Source organism: Mirounga leonina, unplaced genomic scaffold (assembly GCF_011800145.1).
Source record: "Mirounga leonina isolate KUSES-001 unplaced genomic scaffold, KU_Mleo_1.0 Mir_115, whole genome shotgun sequence".
NCBI lineage: Eukaryota > Metazoa > Chordata > Mammalia > Carnivora > Phocidae > Mirounga > Mirounga leonina.
Genome location: NW_023270268.1, coordinates 27,053,468 through 27,074,506, shown reverse-complemented (window position 1 = coordinate 27,074,506; position 21,039 = coordinate 27,053,468). Strand labels below are relative to the sequence as shown.

The following is a 21,039-nucleotide window of genomic DNA, read 5'->3' as shown; positions in this document are numbered from 1 at the left end:
CTGACCTCATCTCCTTATCTTCCCCTCCCCCACCCCACTCCAGCTTCACTCATCTGGCTCTTCCTTGAACAGGACAAGTTTGTTCTATCTCAAAGTAGAACATTAGCATTTTCTGCTTCCTTACTTAGCTTAGATGTTTATTTAAATATCAGATCCTCCTCAGACTTCTGGTTAGCAACCTATTGAAAATAATTTCCCCTTATATACCTTCCCCCATCTCCATCATAATACTGACTGTGGAAAAAATAAATTTGGGGTGTTTTAAAATAAAGTCTAACTAAAATATTTGACAACAAGATGGAAGAAGGAGGAGGATATTATTCAAGAAAAGCACAGATATTTACTAAGGTTAAACTCTGATAAAGCAAAAAACTGTCCAAAAGCAGTATGACAAAATACAAAATCATGACTCTGGAATAAATTCTTAAAGAAGATACAGTCAAGTACAGACTATAAAGGAGTGAATGTAACTACATTAAAATGTTAAATGTTTGACAAAAGGCATGATAAATAATAAGCAACTAGACCACTAAACCCAAGAGAAAAATGGACAACGGATATGAGCAGGCAGTTCACAGCAGAGGTAATCTGAATGGTCAACAAAAAATGAAAAGATCCTTAACCTTACCCGTGACAGGGAAATGCATATTGAAACAATAAGATATCATTTCCCTAGGAGACTGGCAAAAATTAAAGAGACTGACAATATTAAGGTTGATAGGATGTAGGAATATTAGAGCTTATGTACATGACTGGTGGGAATTAAATACATTCACTTTGGAGGGCAATTTAGCAATCATCTAGTAAAATTAAACATGACCTAGAAACTTCGGGGCGCCTGGGTGCCTCAGTTGGTTAAGTGACTGCCTTCGGCTCAGGTCATGATCCTGGAGTTCCAGGATCGAGTCCCGCATTGGGCTCCCTGCTCGGCAGGGAGTCTGCTTCTCCCTCTGACCCTCCGCCCTCTCATGTGCTCTCTCTCTCTCTCATTCTCTCTCTCAAATAAATAAAATCTTTTAAAAAAAAAACAAAAAACAAAACATGACCTAGAAACTTCATTTAAAGTGAATGCCCTAGGGTGCCTGGGTGGCTCAGTTGGTTAAGCATCTGCCTTTGACTCAGGTCATGATCTCAGGGTCCTGGGACTGAGCCCCTCATCAGGGTCCCTGCTCAGCGGGGAGCCTTCTTCTCCGTCTCCCTCTGCCTGCCACTCCCCTTGCTTGTGCTCCCCCACATGCTCTGTCAAATAAATAAATAAAATCTTAAAAAATAAAGTGAATGCCCTAGAGAAATTCTGGTACATGTGCACAAGAAGATTTCTATGAATGTTTGTAAAAATTTCGAATCATTCAAATGTTTGTGAAAAGGAAAATGGAGTAATTAAGCTGGGATGTACACACACATGAAGATGTGTTTCAGGTGTTAAATAATTTAGCTCTACTTGTCTTAATAGGAATAAATCTCAAAACAGAGGGAGAGCAGTAGTTGTAGGTTGGTGTGAATTACCCACAGCAGAACTCCCATTCCTGGATGAAAGGACCAGGCAAGAAGTCCCAGAAGTAGTATGGTGCCATCCATGTAAAATGATTAAAACACACCAAAATACTATTTTTTAAAAGCCTATGTATATTAAAGCAAAGGTGGGGATAACACAAAACTACTTAAGAACAATGGTTCTTGGGGTGCCTGGGTGGCTCAGTCATTAAGCGTCTGCCTTCAGCTCGGGTCATGATCTTGGGGTTCTGGGATCGAGTCCCACATCAGGCTCCCTGCTCAGTGAGAAGCCTGCTTCTCCCTCTCCCACTAGCCCTGCTCGTGTTCCCTCTCTCACTGTGTCTCTGTCAAATAAATAAAAAAATAAAATCTTCAAAAAAAAAAAAAAAAAGACAATGGTTCTTAAGACAAAATGGGAATAGGAAGACAAAATGGAAAACAGGATCTGGGAGAGGGATCAAGGGGCTTCAACCCTATGTGTAATATTTTATTTAACAAAGTCTGAAACAAACATTGGGTGACGTTAAGTGTTAAATCTGGGTAGCAGATTTATTATTATTCTTTCTAGTTGTATATTTCATGAATAAGAAGGGAAAAAAGAATGCTAAACAACATAATGCAGGAAGTAAGAAGGAACCAACCAAGGATCTTGAAAAGGGAGTTTCCATGTCTTATGAAAACCAAACTGGTAAGGAAATTAAGTATCCTAAAATAATGAACAAAAGAATTTCTATTTTCATTCCAACATATGTTCTTTAAAAAAACTCCTAAGATGTAAGGATACAAAAGGATCATTGACAGTCAAGAAACTACTTGTTAGAATATGTGGTAGGTAGCGTCTGCCTTCAGCTCAGGTCATGATCCCAGGGTCCTGGGATCGAGCCCTGCATTAGGCTCCCTGCTCGGCGGGGAGTCTGCTTCTCCCTCTCCCACTCCCCCTGCTTGTGTTCCCTCTCTAGCTCTCTCTGTCAAATAAATAAAATCTTAAAAAAAAAAAAAAAGAATATGTGGTAGACTGCTGGTGGGAACGCAAGCTGGTGCAGCCACTCTGGAAAACAGTATGGAGGTTCCTCAAAAAGTTGAAAATAGAACTACCTTATGACCCAGCAGTTGCACTACTGGTTATTTACCCCGAAGATACAAATGTAGTGATCCAAAGGGGCACGTGCACTCCAATGTTTATAGCAGCAATGTCCACAATAGCCAAACTATGGAAAGAGCCTAGATGTCCACCAACAGATGAATGGATAAAGAAGATGTGGTGTATATATACAATGGAATATTATGCAGCCATCAAAAATTGAAATCTTACCATTTGCAGTGACGTGGATGGAATTAGAGGGTATTATGCTAAGTGAAATAAACAAATCAGAGAAAGACAAGTATCACATGATCTCACTGATATGAGGAATTTGAGAAACAAGACACAGGATCATAGGGGAAGGGAGGGAAAAATGAAACAAGATGAAACCAGAGAGGAAGACAGACCGTAAGAGACTCTTAATCTCAGGAAACAAACTGAGGGTTGCTGGAGTGGAGGGCATTGGGAGGGATGGGGTGGCTAGGGTGATGGACATTGGGGAGGGTATGTGCTATGGTGAGCACTGTATATTGTGTAAGACTGATGATATAGACTGGTACCCCTGAAACAAATAATATATGTTAATTTAAAAAATTAAAAAAAAATAGAATATGTGGTAGATTAAACACAGCCATGAATTCTTTGCTACTGCTCCCACTGAAAAGGGGATCTAATTTCCCTCACTTTGAAGCTGGGTTGCCTTATGACTTACTTGATCAATAGAATGTGGCACAAGCAATGTCTTGAAACTTTTAATACTAGGTCATAAGAAGCCTTGTGGCTTCCACTCAGGCTCATGAAATTCTTGGAGCATGAGAAGCAGCAGCCAATCATCAGGTAAGAAGTTCCACAATTCTGGGACCGCCATATTATGAAGCCCAAGCTGGCCCCATGAAGGCGCTATGTGGGGAGAAAAGAGAGAGATGCTTCACCATATGATCCAGCCATCCAGTCCAGGTACCAGATAGGTGATTGAAAAGGCTTTCTGTTGACTCCAGCCCCAGCCACCACCTGACTGAGACCTTGAGCAAGAACTGTCTGGAATAGACCAGTCAACCCATACAACCATGAGACGTAAATTATTTTTAGGCCACTATATTTTGGAACGGTTTGTTTTGCAAAATTAGATAACTGCTACCAAGAGGAAGGTCCAGGCTGGTTTTTTTTTTTTTTTTTTTTGAAATGCTGAGTTTGAGATGTCCACATGTCATGTAAATGGAGACATCCTGCAGACAGATGGACACATAGTATTATGGCCCTAGTGATCATCTTCATACTCATGAGTACAGTCACATGCTTTGGCCCAACAGTACATTGGCCCTTGGGAATACAAATCCACTAAAAACACACCTGGACCTCATGAACTCAGTCTGATAGGGGAGGAAGGGAGGCAAATCTGTGCTATGCTGCTGGTGAGCAAGTCCAGAGGACTACAGGGAATCAGAAAAGAAGCATCTTGTTGCCTTGGGAGGGAAGGGGGCTTAGGGGTGCAGAGAGAATTTTTCTGGAAGAGGACTGCTTCAGCCAGTTCTGAAGGACAGGTACTTGATCTCAAGCATGAGTGCTCCCTAAGGAAATAAAGATGTTGACAACAGGGGTAGTAGAGTTATTGATGAATGCCATCATTTCCAGGAACTTGAGACCAATAATTAGGCAAATTGCATTGCCTTGGCAACTGCCCCATTAGGTAATGTCTATATTAATCTCCAAAGGACACAGGAAGGACCCTGCCTACATTACTTTAAAAGCTATCAGAAAAAGAAAATAAATTAAACAAAATGCAAAATACAGTATGCAAATTCATGTACTTGTTTGTTCATTTAACATTTTTCAAGGTCATATTTCATCCTAAACTCCCCCTGTACTGGTTATTCTCTTACAAAAAAGATATAAAAGCCATAGTTTTGCCTTTTTTAGGGGGAAGGCCTTTATTTTTATAGTTCAAAAAGTGCTTGGCCTTATAACCACTCTATGAAGTAGACCTGACTATTCCCATTTTATAGCTATTAATACTGAAACTCAGGAAGATTGAGTGACTATCTCAAGGTCACTAACTGGCAAACAGCAGGATTTGGACTCAAAATTATCCACTCCTCCTGTGAGGGTAGCCCCTTGCTTTGAGGGGGTTCAGTGTAAGTGGGCAAACATAGTACACACACGTAGAGTTGTGACAAGACCATTGAAAAACAGTATGATCAAGTGAAATGGGCACAAGGGAAAGACAGGCACAGAAGTGGGATCTGAAGGAGGGAGGACTGGGAGGGCCAGCTTTGGTGGCAGTGGGTTTTGAGCTAGATTTTGTGTCAAGTGATAAACTGCTTTTGATAGGGAAGGGGCAAACGTGTGGGCCACACAGGCAGCAGGGCAACGCTGGTTTAATGGGTGTGCACTAGAGAGAAACAGCTCCTGCATTTTCACAGTTACTTATAGCAGTGGTTCTCAATTGGAGATTTTGTCCTCACGGGACATTTGGCAATGTTTGAAAAGATTTTTTATTTTTCCTGCTGGGGGAGGGGGCAGTGCTACGGGCATCTAGCGGGTAGAGGCCAGGGATGCTGCTGAACATCCTACAACGCACAGGACAGTCCTCCACAACAAAGAATTATCTTAACCAAAATGTCAATAGCTGGAAAACTACACAGGTTGAGAAATTCTGACCTATACATCTTTACCACATTATATTAGGGCTTTCAAGAGAACTAGAACCAATAGGGTGTGTGTAATATAGAGAGAGTGTGTATGTGTGTCTTTCTGTGGAAAGAGAAGGACTTGACTCATGTGAGGTGGGGACTGGCAAAAGAAGTCTTGAGGGCGGGCTGAAAATTCTGGCAGGAGCGGATGTCACAGTTTTGAGTGGGAGGACAGTCCTCCCTGGAGACTTGTGAGCCTCAGTATTCCCTTGTAAAGTCTTCAACTGATCTGGATGAGGCCACTCAAATTATGGAGGGTAAGCTGCTTTACCCAAAGTCCGGTGATTTAGAGGTTAGTCACTTCTATACAATCTCTTTACAGTAACATCTTGGTTAGTGTTTGGCCAAATATCTGGGCACCAGAGCCTTACCAAGTTGACACATATAGTTAATCATCACACACATTTAACTTTAGAAATCCTATGAGGCAAAGATTTTATCCTTGTTTTAAAGATAAAGAAGGTACAAAAAAGAGCTACCGATGGCCAAGAGACACATGGAAAGATGCTCAACATCACTCAATAGAGATATTCAAATCAAAACCACAGTGAGGTATCACCTCACATCTGTCAAAATGGCCTGACTAAAAATGACAAGAAACACGTGTTGGTAAGGATGTGGAGGAAAAGGAACTCTCACGCACTGTTGGTGGAAATGCAAACTGCTGCAGCCACTGTGGAAGACAGTGTGGAGAGCCCTCAAAAATTAAAAATAGAAGTGCCACATGATCAGTAATTCCACTACTGGGTATTTATCCAAAGAATGCAAAAATACAAATTTGAAAAGATATATGTACCCCTATGTTTATTGCAGCATTATTTACAATACCCAAGATATGGGAGCAGCCCAAGTGTCCATCCATAGATAAATGGAATACTAGTCAGCCATAAAAAGAATGAAATTTTGCTATTTGTGACGACATGGACGGACCTAGAGGGCATTATACTAAGTGAAATAAATCAAAGACAAATATCATAGGATTTCACTTATATGTGGAATCTAAAAAAGCAAAAACAAAAAGCAGAAATAGACCCATGAATACAGAGATCAAACCAATGGTAACCAGAAGGGAGGAGGGTGGGGATGGGGAAAATGGGTGAAGGGGAGAGGGAGACACAGGCTTCCAGTTATGGAATTAATGAGTCACGGAAATAAAAGGCACAGGATAGGGAATATAGTCACTGATACTGTAATACCATTGTATGGTGACAGATGGTATTACATTTGTGGTGAGCATAGCAGAACATATAGAGTCGTGAGATCACTGTATTGTACCCCCGAAACTAATCTAACACTGTGTGTCAACTAAACTTCCATAAAAAATACATATATATGTAAAGGTAAAAAAATAAAGATGAAGGAAGTAATTTCAGAGAAGTTAATGAATGCCCACATTTGCACAGCTAATACTACTGTTAACGTATTTTGAGCACTCCCTGTGAGCAGGTGTTGTGTTAACAGCTATTGTTAATCCAATTAAGGTGGCTACTATTTTTATCACCACCATTTTATAGAGGAAAACACGGAGATACAGAAAGGCAATGTAAATTTCCCAGAGCCAAACAATTTTTAAGCAACAGAGCCAGGAGTTGAAGCCAGGCAGCCTGGCTTTAGGGCCCATACCCTCCTAACCTGTGGTCCTTACCCAGAATTGCCAGGAGGACTAATTGAAACAAATTATGGGGTCACATCCCTGAGACTGAATCAGCAAGTCTGGGATGAGCCCAAAGATTTGCATTTCTAACAATCTCCCAGGTGATGCTAATGTGACATGCCTGGAGACCTGCTTTGGGAACAATCACTCTCGAGTACTGTGCTACACTCTGCTTTAAATAAGAACAGCAGTACTGGGCCAAAGTGCATTCACTCCACAAATATTCTTGAGGCCCTGCCATAGACAAGCATAGAAGTTCTGGTCACCAATCGGGGTGTGTGTGTGTGTGTTGGAGGGTGCGTTCCACACCTCTGAACATTCACTAATACCAGCTGCGTGTCCTACAATCCAACTCAATTCTGATACTACCCACCTAGAGATCATGTCAGATCCCACAGGTTAAGGGCTCAGTCCCACAAAACTCCCCCTCACCACCCCCACTTCAGATGCCAATGGCAAGTCCAAGTTGTTAATCTGGGCTTCTGACCCGCTGGCTATAAATCAGACGTTCCCATGACCCTCTCCTTGGGATCAATTAATTTGCTAGCGTGGCCCACAGAACTCAGGGAAACATTTTACTTACTGGGTTTTCAGCTTGTTGTGAAAGGACAGAACTCAGGAAAGCCAGATGGAAGACAAGCATGGGGAAAAGGCGAACTTCAATGCCCTCCATGAGCGTGCCATTCCCCCCCCGGCATCTCCACGAATTCAGCAACCTGGAAGTTCTCCAAACCCACTCCTTTTAGGTTTTTAATGAAGGCTTTATTACATAGGCATGGTTGATTAGGTCACTGACCATCGCTGATTGGTTCAACCTCCAGTCCTCTTCCCTTCTGGAAATCAGGGGGTGGAACTAAAAGTTTCAACCCTCTCTTCCTGGTTGGTTTCCCTGGCAACCAGCCCCCTTCCTTAGGTGCTTTCAATAAGTCAACTATATTAACGTAAACCCAGTTCTGGTGGAAAGGGACTCATTATGAGTAACGAGACGCCGTTTCACCTTTACAGCTCAGGAACTGAGGACAAGAGACCAAATAGTGTAACAAAAGATGCTTCCCATTGCTCTTATTGCTCAAGAAAATCCAAGGATTTGGGGAACTGTGAGCCAGGAACTATAGATGAAGACCAAAATACATATTTATTATAAATCACAATATCGCAACAGGTAAAAGAGATAAAACGATGAGAAGCCAATCATGGTCCCTGCCGTCATGACTTCTCCCAGGCCTGGAGGATGTCTGTATAGACAGAAAGAGCCTAAGCTTTGACGGGGCACCCTACGAGGGGCAGGAAGTGCTCCCAGCAGGGGCCTCTCCCCTGATTGTGGGGTCAGTGAGGACACCCCAGAAGAAGCAGACAGCTAAACTGAGACCTGACATAGAAGCAGGAATTAGGAGATTCTAAGGGGGAAATGAAGTGTGTCCAAAGCGGTGGGGGGACTAGCATGCACCTGCAGAGGCCCAGCCGGGAAGGAAGGGCTCGCACATTGGCGGAACCAAAGGCAGTTCAGTGGTTAAAGTCACAAAATTTTGCCTACAGTGCCTTAGCACATCATCATATAATCTGTACCTCTTCTATGCTTCATTTTCCTCATCTGAATAATAGCGATGAAAATACATATTTCTTGGATTCAAAGTGCACACTGACCACCACCCCCATTTTAACATTCATGAAACCAGAATCTGTTACTATAGATTTGTACATTCCCTGCTACATTTCCCCTTCCTGGAAAGCTTTTGGGCAACTGATGGTGTCTCAGAATTAAGGAAAGGTGAGTTATTTTTTACCTTCCCTACCTCCTGGGGCTAAGAGAATACAGACTATCAAATAAGATGCAGGCCTACAGTGGCTCTCAGCCCAGGCTGCACCTTAGGATCACCTAGGCAGCTTTTCAACTTTACCCATGCCTTGGCTCCAACCCCAAGGATCCTGATTTTATTGAGCCAGAATAGGGGCCTCATGGATATTTTTTGAAACCCAGGTGATTCTAACGTACAGTCAAGGTTGAGAACTGATAGCACCTTATCCTATGGCAGGAGCCAGCAAACTACCTCCTTCAAGCCAAATCTGACTGTTTTGCTAAACACAGTTTTACTGGAACAGTCACACCCATACATTTACATGTTTTCTATGGCAGCTTTTACATCACAATGGCCCCGTGGAATAGTTGCAGCAGAGACAGTGTGACCTACAAAGTCTAAGATTTGCCTTCTCTATCTCTCTACAGAAAGAACTTTGCCAACCCTGGTCCTGTACTGTTGCTATGCAAAGTGTGGTTCGGGCTAAGCATCTTCAGCGTGGCTGGGAGCTGGTTGGAAATGCTGAATCCCAGCTTTAGTGCATTAGTCTGCAGTGGAACAAGATCCCCAGGGGGTTCATGTGCACAGCAAAGTTTGAGAAGTCCTGCCCCTGCCCATCTGACCCAGCCACTTTTTGCCCTGTACCCTTGCTCCTGTCAGTCCTCATCCTCCATGACTTTGTTGCAATACTACTTGCTCAGGGAGGTCCTCTCCTGTCATAAATTAGATCTCCTTTGCGATTTTTCTCTCATGGCATCTTTTTATTTTTCTTCCTAGCATGTCATCTCAAATCCGTGAATAAACGTTCATTTGAGTGTTTATCTCATTAATGTCTGGCCCCTCACTAGACTAGAAACCTCGGGGAGGGAGGTGTGAAGCCTGGCTCCAGGACAGGAGAAAGGGCTCTGAAAGGTACAAAGCACATTGAGTGCTGCTTCCAAGAAGGAATAATGAAAAGAGGAAAGGTAATGTTGGAAGTAGCTTGATGGGAAAGAACAGAACCGATTACCATGCAGACCAGGGAGGGTGCAACCTAGAAGGTCCTGAGTGATGAGCAGCTAGCAGATTTAATTTCCTCTTTTTGTATTCCAAGGTTAAATATTAGTATTCAAGCACACAGAAATACTCAAGTACTTTGGTAAACCTCTGTAGACCAAGGATCCAATTTTACCAGATGTTCATAAATGAAATATCCATATATATGTATCAGGAATTTAATTAGAAAGGCAGCAGTCCAAGGATGTGATCATTGCTTGAGAAAGTTACATTTCGGGCAGCTTTTCCCTTCCGAGAGTACCGAGGAAACTCTTAATTGCCTTCTATTCTTTTTTTCCCTATTAATCACAGTTGCCTCAACTGATTTTTTTTTTTTCAAAATGCCCTTGGGGAGTGAAAATTTTTGAATGGCTAACTTTTATATGGAGATTATGCACACCAGCTGCTCTCCTCTAAAGCTGTAGTGTCTTTCAAAACAGAACACAAATCAGATGGCTTAGGATGACCAACTTCAGGCCCTAGGCATAACATTCACTAATAGTGGGATAAGATCAGTGGTTTTTCTGGAGAAGTAAACAAGCTCAAAGGAGGAAAGAAGAAATGTCACAAACTCAGGTTGCCCCCAAAGAGCCTCAGAGGTGATTAGAACATTGCTGGCTACAACTGGTGGGTGTCTGCCTAAACAGACGAATTATCCATTACAGATATTTGAAGTACATTTTGGTAATCCCTCCCTCCCCAAATAAAAGAGCATGGTGTTTGGAAGGGGCTCCAGGGCAAGAGGGAAAATAGCCTGAATGAAGTGTGTGGAGACGTGGTTTCTAGTTCAAGTTGAGAAACCTTAGGCCAGTCCTTTAACTTAACCTCTCAGAGACTCATTTTGCTCATCTGTAAGATAAGGTGGTTTTAGCATACTTAACTATCCATTAATTTATTTATAGGCACTGTGTTAGGTAGCAGGTAGGCAATGAAAAGTAAAACCAGACATAGTCTTTGTTGTCATAGATCTTACAGTCCATTGAGGGACTGAGTTATTTTTGAAAGAATTATATCAAGTGTAAAATTACAACTATGTTACACACTATAAAGAAGAGATTTCTCTAAAAGACTCTGTAGCCAAACCATCAGTAAGTCTGGTCAACAGTACCTTTGAAATACATTCTAGATCTAATCACTTCTCACCACCCCCCACCATACCCATGCCTCCTTTGCTTCTTGCCCAGATTCTTATTCTAATAGACCTCCATGCTTTGACTCTTGACTTTCTTAATGTATTATTCTTCACACAGCAGTGAGAGTGATCTTTGAAGACCATACACGAGGTCAATATCTCCCTGTTCAAAATTTCCAGTGACTTTCCATCTGGCTTAGATTAAACTCCAATACCATATATGTGTGGCCCATGGGCTCGACATGATATTGGCCAATGGCCCACGATCTCCAATCTCATCCTCTTCACTGTTCTTCTTGTTCCCTCCACTCCAGCCACACCCGTCTCCTTGCTTTTCTTGAGCATGCCGAAGTTGTCTCTGCTAGGAAATATCCTTTCCTTTCCCCCCAGGCAGCCTCATTTTACTCCTGTGTTCACTCAGGTCTCTGCCCAAATGTCACATCCTTAGAGAGGCCTCCCAACCACCCCATCAAAAACAACCTTTCACTTCCTTAGAGTCAGTCACTGACCCCTTAAATAACTCTGTTTTTTATTGGCATTTAATACCACCTGGAAGTTATTTGTGGACTTCTTCATTGCTTCTATCTTCCCTGGAGGAGGGGGCTTGTCCATCTTGTTTTCCAAAACCTAAAATAAGGCTTATACATGAAAAGGTACTTAATGTATTTGTTGAAATATTATATACTGTGATGACATATAATAGGGAGAATTGATAACTCAAGCAAGGCTTCCTTGAGGGACTGCTGTTTAAGCTAGCGTCTAGAGGAAGGTGAGAATGAACCTGCCTAAGAGGGGTGTGATGTTCCAGAAGAGAGGAAAGCTCGTGTAAAGGTCCTGTAGTAGGAAGGAGAACACAGTGGTCAAGGAACCAAAGGAAGTCCAGTATGAATAGAGTGCAGAGCAAAGCATGACACTTGACGAGGCTGGAAAAGAAGTGGCCAATGCATGGCTTTGCAGGATCTATCAATGATTTCTATCTTTATCTCAAGAACAGTGAGAAATCATTAAAGGCTTTTTAATTGTGGGAAAGGGTAGGGGAGGAACCAAACAGTTTACCAAAAAAAATAGCTGAAATGATTTAAGACCCATTTTTGCCCTGAAATTCTAGGATTCTATGAAAAGTCAATAAGCAAAATGAGAATGGACTTTTGCAAATGTTAACCAAAGTCAGTTCCAGTGACAGAGATTCAAGCTACTGAGTTTTGTAGCTACTCAAACATTATCTCTTTGGGATTTTATGTTCATGCTGAATTCAGCACTGTCCCTTTCTTCCCTCCCCTAAAAAAAAAAAATAGAGTCAAAATTTCCATTTACCAATGAAAAATGACTTCTGAACTATTATTCTAATCATGCAGGGATCTAAGTTGAGCATCAGCATTGGAAGCTTCTAGGCTTTTGAAACACACATTTTTTAGCTTACCCCACCAAACAGACAGGTAGGAGTGTCAAGGCCTGGGTTACCACATCCTAAATTCAGATCCTCCACTGGTCAGCAATTGATGCACCTTGAAACCTCAGACTCTCATCTGCAGGAGGGGGATGATGATGATATTTTCCTCACTGAATTGTTGTGAGGATCAAATGTGATGATGTAGATAAGGTGCTTAATAAGTGCTGAGGTAGTTGATGTAACCCCCTTGATTGGAGTATTCAAAGATCCAGTGGGCGAAGAAACCTGTAACTAACCGTCTCCATCTACCTGGACTGGTTCTAGCCCAGCCACCTCTTGCTTACTGGCTGAAGCCAGTGACATAGCTACAGCTCCAAATGCAGGACACACGTCTCCTTTCTCAGTGGAGAGTTGGGCAGATATGCAATGTATCAAATCACAACCTCTCTTTCAGTGTCCAATGCACTACCCAACTCAATAACTTTTATAGCTGCTGACTGAGATGACAATGGAATTGCGACTTTCTCCATGAAGAAAGTGAAAGAACTGATGGGGCACTGAGACATAAATGAACAGATAAATGAAAACCTTCAAGCTTTGGGGAGAAAACAGACACCTACCTAAAGTATTTTGCATCTAGGGATACGTATTTATGGACTGATGAGGTGGGTCTCTAACAGACAACACCATCAACCATCAAATTACCTCTTCTTCTTAGTATAATGACTGTTAATTACAAAGGACTATGTGTGCCCAAATTGTTGGGATATGTAGAAACAAATGGGGTTTATAAATTGTATGTGTCAAAGAGGGACAGCTTTAAAAGTGGATTGCCATAGATTTAAGTAAGTGTGCCAAAGCAGTATTTTACCAAATGATACCTGAAAGTCTTTACATTGTAGAGATAGCTCTCTGAGGTGCTATTACTCTAATTTCCAACCCAATTGTGTATTTGACTCACTCCCCACTAATAAAATCGAAAAAGTTCTTTGCCTTAATCATCGACCAGTGCAAATCCATTAATTTTTTAGTACTTGCCTCTACCCAGTTAAATCGCTTATAAATGTGCATCAGGGTTTGTGAACATTTTCATGATGGGGCCCTGGAGGCCCAACGATTAGGTGCTTACTGTTTTTGTTTCAGGATGATGACAGTCATCATGGAAAAGGAGGGAAATCAAGGAGGAATTGCAGTTGGGAGTAGTTTTTTAAGGCAAAGTTCTTGGAAAAGCTCCTCCATTTGGAAACTGGTTTCATGGCACTAATCCAGGGAATGCAGATGTTGAAGCTCAAGGAGAAGGATTATTTGGAAGACACTAGTAAAGGAATTAGACGCCATTATATGTTATTGTATCAAGTTCATTTCCAAAAACACACTTCATGCATGGTTTGAAAGGACATCTGACAAGCAGGATTTTTTTTTTTAGCTAAATGACATTTCTTTTCTCTGGGTTCCACCCAAAGCCCTTACAGCAAAGCGCCCTTTTAGCTTATACCTCCTAGAATGTGGTCTTTACTGTCTCAAAACATCACAGGATCAAGTTCAGCATAGTACCTATCTTGCTGAATCCAAAGGAACTATTATTTACTGAGTGCCAACTATGTGTCAAGAACCCAAAATCCATAAGCTCAGCAAGTGTCCCTAGTCATCCTGTGCTTGGATAGGGTTTTTACTTTAGATGAGGAAATTAAAGTTCAGAGAATTTATGTGACTTGCCCATGGTCATGAGCTAGTAAGAAACCTAATCTCAGCTCATTTATTCATACAACAGATATAGCTACTAAGTGGCTAGCCCTGAAGATAGCCTAGTGAACACTAAAGATGAAATAATCACAGGTTAATGGAAGAGCAATACGACTGGAAGTCTAGGGTACTGTGGGGACCCAGGGTAGGGTACCTTACCTAGAACAGAAGGTCCAGTAACATTTTCTCAAGGAATGGACATATTAGCTGAGCCTTAAAGGGAGAAAAGGAGTTAGACAGCTTCAGAGTCTGGAGAACACTGTTCTAGGAATTCTAGGAATTCTAGAGGGAATTCCAAATGCAAATAGTGGGAGGTGGGAGAGAGCAAGGGTTTTTTTTTTTTTGTCTTTTGTTTTTTTTTGTTTTTTTTTGTTTTTAAACTGGAGGATTGGGAGTGGTGGCAAAGAAATAGAAAGGCATGAGGAAGGAGAGGTAGATAAAGTTGGATGGTGGGAGAATTCTCAACCACAGTAAGGAGTTTGGATTATATCCAAAGGCACTGGAAAAAGCAGAGGAAAATAAAGGTTTTTGGAAGCTCACCAAGGCTGAAATATGGAGAATGCTAGAAGAGGAACAAGACTAGAGGCAGGGAGGTGGACTAGAAGGCAGCTGTTTTTTGGGTGAAAGAAAGGATGGTGTTTGGGAACTAGGAGCACAGATATAGGGAGATTATTAGGAAATTAAATCGTTAGGACTTGGGGACTGATGAGATGGGATTGTTGATGAGGGCTGAGAGAAGGACAGGACTTCAAGACTACCACAGAGTCTTCTGGTGGGGCCATTGGGTTGTGCCATATGTAGGAAGAGGGGAAGGTGTGTGGGGAAGATAGTAAATGCCATTTGGCACTTGTTGGGTTTGTAGTGGAAGATGTTCAAGTGCCTTGTGGGCAGTGAGATATCTGGGTCTAGAGTTCTGAAGAGACGTCTGGCTTGGGGGGGATGGGTTAGGAAGTACCTGGTAAATTTGATGGGTAATTTTATGTGTCAACCTGACTGAGCTAAGGGAAGGGATGGTAGACATTATTTTTGGGTGTGCCTTTGAGTTATTTCCAGAAGAGATTAGTATTTGAATCGATAAAATGAGTAAAGAAGAGCATTTTCACCGAAGCAAGTGAGCGTCATTCAATCCACTGACGGTCTGAATAGAACAAAAAGGCAGAGGAAGGCAAATTTGCTCTTTTTGCTTGAGTTGGAACATCCATTTACTACTGCCCTCAGACGTTGGCACTCCTGGCTCTCAGGCCTTCAGAGTTGGACTGAATTACACCATCGGCATTCCTTGTTCTCTGGTTTGCAAATGGCAGATCACTGGACTTCTCAACTTCCATAATTGTGTGAGATAATTCCTATAATAAATCTCCTCTTATATATTTCTTTTTTTAAAGATTTTATTTATTTATTTGACACAGCGAGAGAGAGCACAAGCAGGGGGAGTGGCAGGCAGAAGGAGAAGCAGACTCCCTGCTGAGCAGGGAGCCTGATGTGGGACTCGATCCCAGCACCCTGGGATCAAGACCTGAGCCAAAGGCAGACGCTTAGCCAACTGAGCCACCCAGGCGCCCTCCTCTTATATATTTCTGTATATCTAACTATTGGTCCTGTTTCTCTGAAGAACTCTGACTAACATAGTAAGCAAATGGTGAACAAACCTGAGGGAGAGATTGAAACACCCAACGAAAATATAGAGAGGCCATGAATAAATAAATAAAATCTTAAAAAAAAAAAAAAAAGAAAACATGGGTGCCTGGGTGGCTCAGATGGTTGAGCGTCTGCCTTCGGCTCAGGTCATGATCTCAGGGTCCTGGGATCGAGTCCCGCATCGGGCTCCCTGCTCCTTGGGAGCCTGCTTCTCCCTCTGCCTCTCTCTCTGTCTCTAATGAATAAATAAATAAAATCTTAAAAAAAAAAAAAAAGGAAATATAGAGAGGCCAATTCCATCTTTACAGAGCATGTGTTTGAGCTGCTTCTCATAATCAGCAGAATATGCTCTTTCTCTAATGACGGGGTCACCTGAGTCCTTACTAATATCTCCCTCCATGTCCCCCCCAACATAGCCCTCAAAGGGCTGATGGGAATTCAGGACTAGGTCACGCCAGCAAACTAACTTCTCCAGACACAAGTCAAACAGCACTGTCTAGGGACAAAATTCTGTTCTTTAGTGTGAAAAGCAAGAATTTCATTCTTGATTCAATTTTTAGCTAGAGCGGAATCTACAGTATACTTATACATAAACCACTGCATTTACTGAAATAGCTCACATGCTTATGGTAGGTTGGGTTCCCCCCAAAGCTGATTCTGGACTAGAATTTGTGCAATTACTTTATTTAGGAAGTGATCTCTGGAAGCCCTTGTAGAGGAGCAGGGGAGTGAGACAGAAAAGGGAAGGAAGCCAATGTAGAATTGTTAGTGGACAGATCGGTTGCCATTTTGGGCAGCTGGAGCTCATTGCCTTGGGGGCACGTCTGGAAGAATGTATAGATCATACTTCAAGGGTTGCCTCTCCCAAGGTGTGAGAAAGCTTGGATATTCACCAACTTTCATGTGTCACTGAGTGAGGGGTTGCTCTCAGGGGTGTTAACGCGAGGCCCTTCTGGCCTACTCCACATGAGTCAGTCATGCTTCCAAGGCCAGAGAAAGCCCACAGGCCTTCACAGGTGCTTGAAGTAAGAAGCCTACAGTGTGTACCAAAACAGTGGAAGCAGAAGGAATGTGGGGAGGGCTCTGATGTCATCTGCTAGCCAGCAGAGAAAAGCCTGGACATGAGGGAAATCTGCTACAATGTGTAACATCATCTTCTTAGTATTATAGATATTACAACCATCCCAGACAAGTGTGGAAGTAAATGTGAGTAAAGAGTTAATTACACATGCTGGCTATGGTGAGGTAGGGTACCAAAAGATGGCATGTGGATCATTTGACACACTGTGGGATTATTTTCCACCAAACAGTAATAGCCAAATGTGACTATGACTTGCTCATGATGTTCAAAGTTCTATTGTATTTGGACTCATGTAATGGAGACTTCTAGTCAGAATTTCTTGCCAAACATTAATCAACTTGTTTTTAAAGAACTCAGTAAGTGATTAGCTTATGGTTTTTTAAGCCAACACAAAAGGCTTTGCCAACTAAGTCTGGCAAGATCATTCCCCTCTAAAGTCTAGGATACAGTACTTAGAGCATTACAAAAACATTTTAGAGTCAAATCGATATCCAATCCTTAATTGTAAATGGATGGAGAATGGTTAAATGTGTATTTATTATGCCTTTGTGGCTCCAGGGGAATGTTGAGGTTTCCATTCATAACACCAAGTTAGTTTGTACGCTGTATCTTTCTTCCCACCCCTCTACTGCGTGAGTATTTGGGGGAAAACTTTCTATTCATAGCAAAATTAAACCAGTAAATCTCCTTGGACTTGCTATTTGGAAACATAAAAAGTATTACTTTTTAGGTTTATCTCAGTCCATGAAGATAACTCATAAAAGTAAGATTTATAGTCCGCTGTTTTTGCTTTAGAAAACTGAAGGTCAGAAGCTGAGACACAAGCAGAGATCATACTGCCTCCTTCATCTTGCCTGAGGTTTCTCATGTTAGTGGATTTTCTAAGTGCAACTGCTCCAGATTTACATGAGAAGCATCCTTCAGCCAGACTTCTGAAATTTTAGGTCATTCACTCATCGCATAGTTATTGAGTACATACTAGTGCCAGGTACTATGGAAGCGTTAGGGATATGAGAGACACAAGAGCTCTTTTCTTCTGCACATGGTTTATGTTAGCCAAACAGTATCCATTTTTATCGATGTAATCCCTTCCAAATTCCCCTGCCAGGGCCTTGGGGTCACCCCAGGAAAAAACAAGTTTGGAAGGAGAGTGAGGAATCAAGACAGGGAGTGAGACCAAGTCTCTAACTATTCTTTCTTCCTTAAACATGTTGGCCTTCAACTAGTTGCTGTTTTGTAAATGATCCTTTATGACTTTTTAACTCTCCATTCCCTTGAGGAACTTCAGGTTGACTGAGGGTCTTTATTTTAAAATTCTGAAAATGTCATACCTTCCTGCTGAAAGCAGCAAGATGCTTTTGTTATCCCAGAATCATTATCCAAAGAAACGAAGACACTGAGTGTGCTTCTCCCAGCCTTCTACCTACAGGAACGATTCGACTGCTCTAGAAAAAGTTTCCCAAAATTGTAAAGCATAAGATATGAAGAAATACATAGTGAAGTCAGGATAGGCACACCTCCTCTAGGACAGCGTCACGCCCAAGTGATGGGTCTTTCCTTAAATGATCTCTGCAAACTGGAAGGCTTCCAGGGGAAAAGGGAGATTACGATGTTTGGTGAGTTAGGCATTTCTGTTAATCATGTGTTATACTCCATGGAAACAAGGTATTTCAGGGAGGTCAAAACATGGAATAAAATTGGGCTCAACATTAACTGAATTATTGGGAACACTTTTATTTGCTCTGAACCATAAGTGTTAACCATCACCATCACTGCCACCTCCATTTAGTGAGGACTCACGCCTGGCATTATCTAACCAGATTATCTAACTAATCTAAGGATCTTTTTTCCTTACACAAGCCTGTGAGGTAGGTAGGGATCACCACTCTGCATGACAGGTGCAAGAAGCCTCAGGGGGGTTAAATGATTGTCCCAGCTAGTCTATAACTTGAACCTAGACCTGTTTCAGAGCAAAGCTAAACCACTTCCTACTTTAAATAACAAGGACAACAACAAAAAGGTCAGCAAGGAAGGGGAAAAAAAAGATACTGGCTAACATTTGATCACCCTGGAAAAAGTCTTATATTCATCATGCTCATTAAATTGGAAGTACAGGAAATCGAATCTTCATACCTATTTCTTGGGACTGTGGAAGTGACCAATCTCTGGTCATAAAAACATCCTCATTAGTCTGGACTACTTTTATTTATTTACGGATGGTATAGGTGGCAATCACATATTTTTCAGAAATAGGGAAGATTTTTTCAGTCATGTTTAAGACTGTTTTATGAGTGGGATGATGCATACTGTGTACATATAGATGAGTAAATAACACCAACTTTTATTCACAATTCTTGTAATGTGAATTTCATTTGGTGACTTAATTAGCTGCTCTTAACACTGTCTATGTAAATAAGTAAATCTTTTCTTTATAAACATTCCAACGATTCAAACTTTTCTGCAATTCAAACTATCTGAATGGAATAGGAAAATGGAAAATTGCAAGTATATAATATTTAACAACGGTCTTTTTAAAGAATTGTTTCACAAGAAGATTTAGTAAAATCAGAAGGCTTTTTTTTAAAATTTAAAAAAAGAAAGCTGAAGATTGTTCCTCAATGGGTGTTTCACATAAAGTCTTTTATGTAAATCATAAAGTTTTATTTCACACGGCACAAGGTCTAAAATCACATGGACGTCTGAGGAACAGAAAAGCTTTCTTTTCAGATTATCCTGGGCACTTCTACTATTTTGGAATAAAATGAGGAAGGAGGAAGGAAATTTTTGACAACTTTTATCAGGAAAAAAACTCGTAAGGCCAAGTGCTTTAAAACACTTCATTTTGACTCTTCGGGATTTTTATGTAGGTGATCTCATCAATGGGGACACTAAATAGTAAGTTTACATTGTAACTTCAAAATGGCATACTTGAACATTTCCTATTAAAATACTACTCATCAAATAGATCCTTTCTTTAAAAAGAAATGTGACTGCTGATTCTGTAACTATGGAAATTCTTGACATAAGACTTCCAATATTCTTGTATCTCAAGTCTTCATGATTTCCACCAACATCTCAGATATTCCTATTCAGCATCACCACCCCTCACTCCTACCAAAACTTTTTCTCCCACTGGCAAAGATCACTTTTAAATATCTCCATAGAGTAGACCTCTGAAAAGAGAAATGAGAAGTCTTTTATCAAGAAAGAAAACAAGAGAAATCACTTTCTTGTTCCAGTGTTTTTCCCTCTTCCCTCCTGCCTCCTCCCTTCATCAAAACTATTTGCACATTTGATACTGAGCCAGGTCGCTGGGGTACCACTCTTTGCAAGATGTTACTGGACATTCATAAATGGGTGCTTTTTTTTTTTTTCCTGCGTTCTCTCCCCTCCTCAGACGATAATAAAAACCCAACCATCTTGAATAAATTTGGGTGAGGTCCAGAAGCCAAGGTACAGCCTGGGTCTGTAAAGACATAGGAGTGACTTTTCTGGCCCCTGGCTGGTTAACCTCATTCATCCTTTCCATAGTCCTAGATGCCTGCCACAGGCCAGGCCTTCCCTAGGCTCGGGGACAGTGTTGGGTGAGGCAACTTTCAGCCTTCAAGGCACATGAGTATGCAGTGGGGAAAAGAGAGCCCGGAGCAGAGAGTGACAACAGAATGTGCTGTATGTTCGCCAAGAGAGGGATGCAGAAGACTGAAAGACGGGGTGAGAAGGGCTAACCGCCCCGAGGAGGTGGAAAAAAAAAACGGAAGGAGGCGATTTTGAGTTTCTGAAATTCACTTCTTTCCTTCACCGCAGCCTTCACGCAGTGCCCCCGCCTCCATCTGGCCCGTCCCTCCCATGCAATTACTGACCACTTGCAAACGGCTTCAGGACTTACCTCGGGGAAACTTCCACGCGGCCCTCAGCCCTGCGCTTGCCAAGCCCTGCGTGGGTTTCCTCCCGGCGCGCCCTGAGCGCACCGCCGGGAGCGCCCCGCCGAGTGCCGCCGACCGCGGGGAGACGGTGGGGACCTCGGGTGGAGACCTCGGGAACCGGGGAAGGAACTGGAGGCGCCGCGGGCAGCCTCTCGCCTCCCGGTGTGCCGCAGCTCCCGCGCCCTCCTTGCAGCTATATAAACCCTTCTCCCCGCCCCGGCCCGACCCTTCCCCGCCCCGGCGGCCCCGGGCCCAGCGCACGTCTCTAGGGAGGGGGGCGGGTGACGGAAGCGAGAGTTGGGGGCTTAGGGGGCTGTAACTGCCCCACACACTTCTCCCCTGCGGGGAACCTCGACCCTCAGCTCCAAACCCTGGAAGGATA

The 21,039-nt window shown here is 42.2% G+C and overlaps 1 protein-coding gene across 1 annotated transcript in view; it reads right to left on the bottom strand.

The window, feature by feature from the left end:
* The window catches only part of COL6A6 (collagen type VI alpha 6 chain), a 137,017-nt gene extending 116,204 nt beyond the window's left edge, over positions 1–20,813 (bottom strand). The window contains exon 1 of the mRNA XM_034994555.1: positions 20,621–20,813. The gene's annotated coding sequence lies outside the window, so the exon portion shown is untranslated. The remainder of the gene's footprint in view (positions 1–20,620) is intronic.
* Positions 20,814–21,039: the final 226 nt, after the last annotated feature.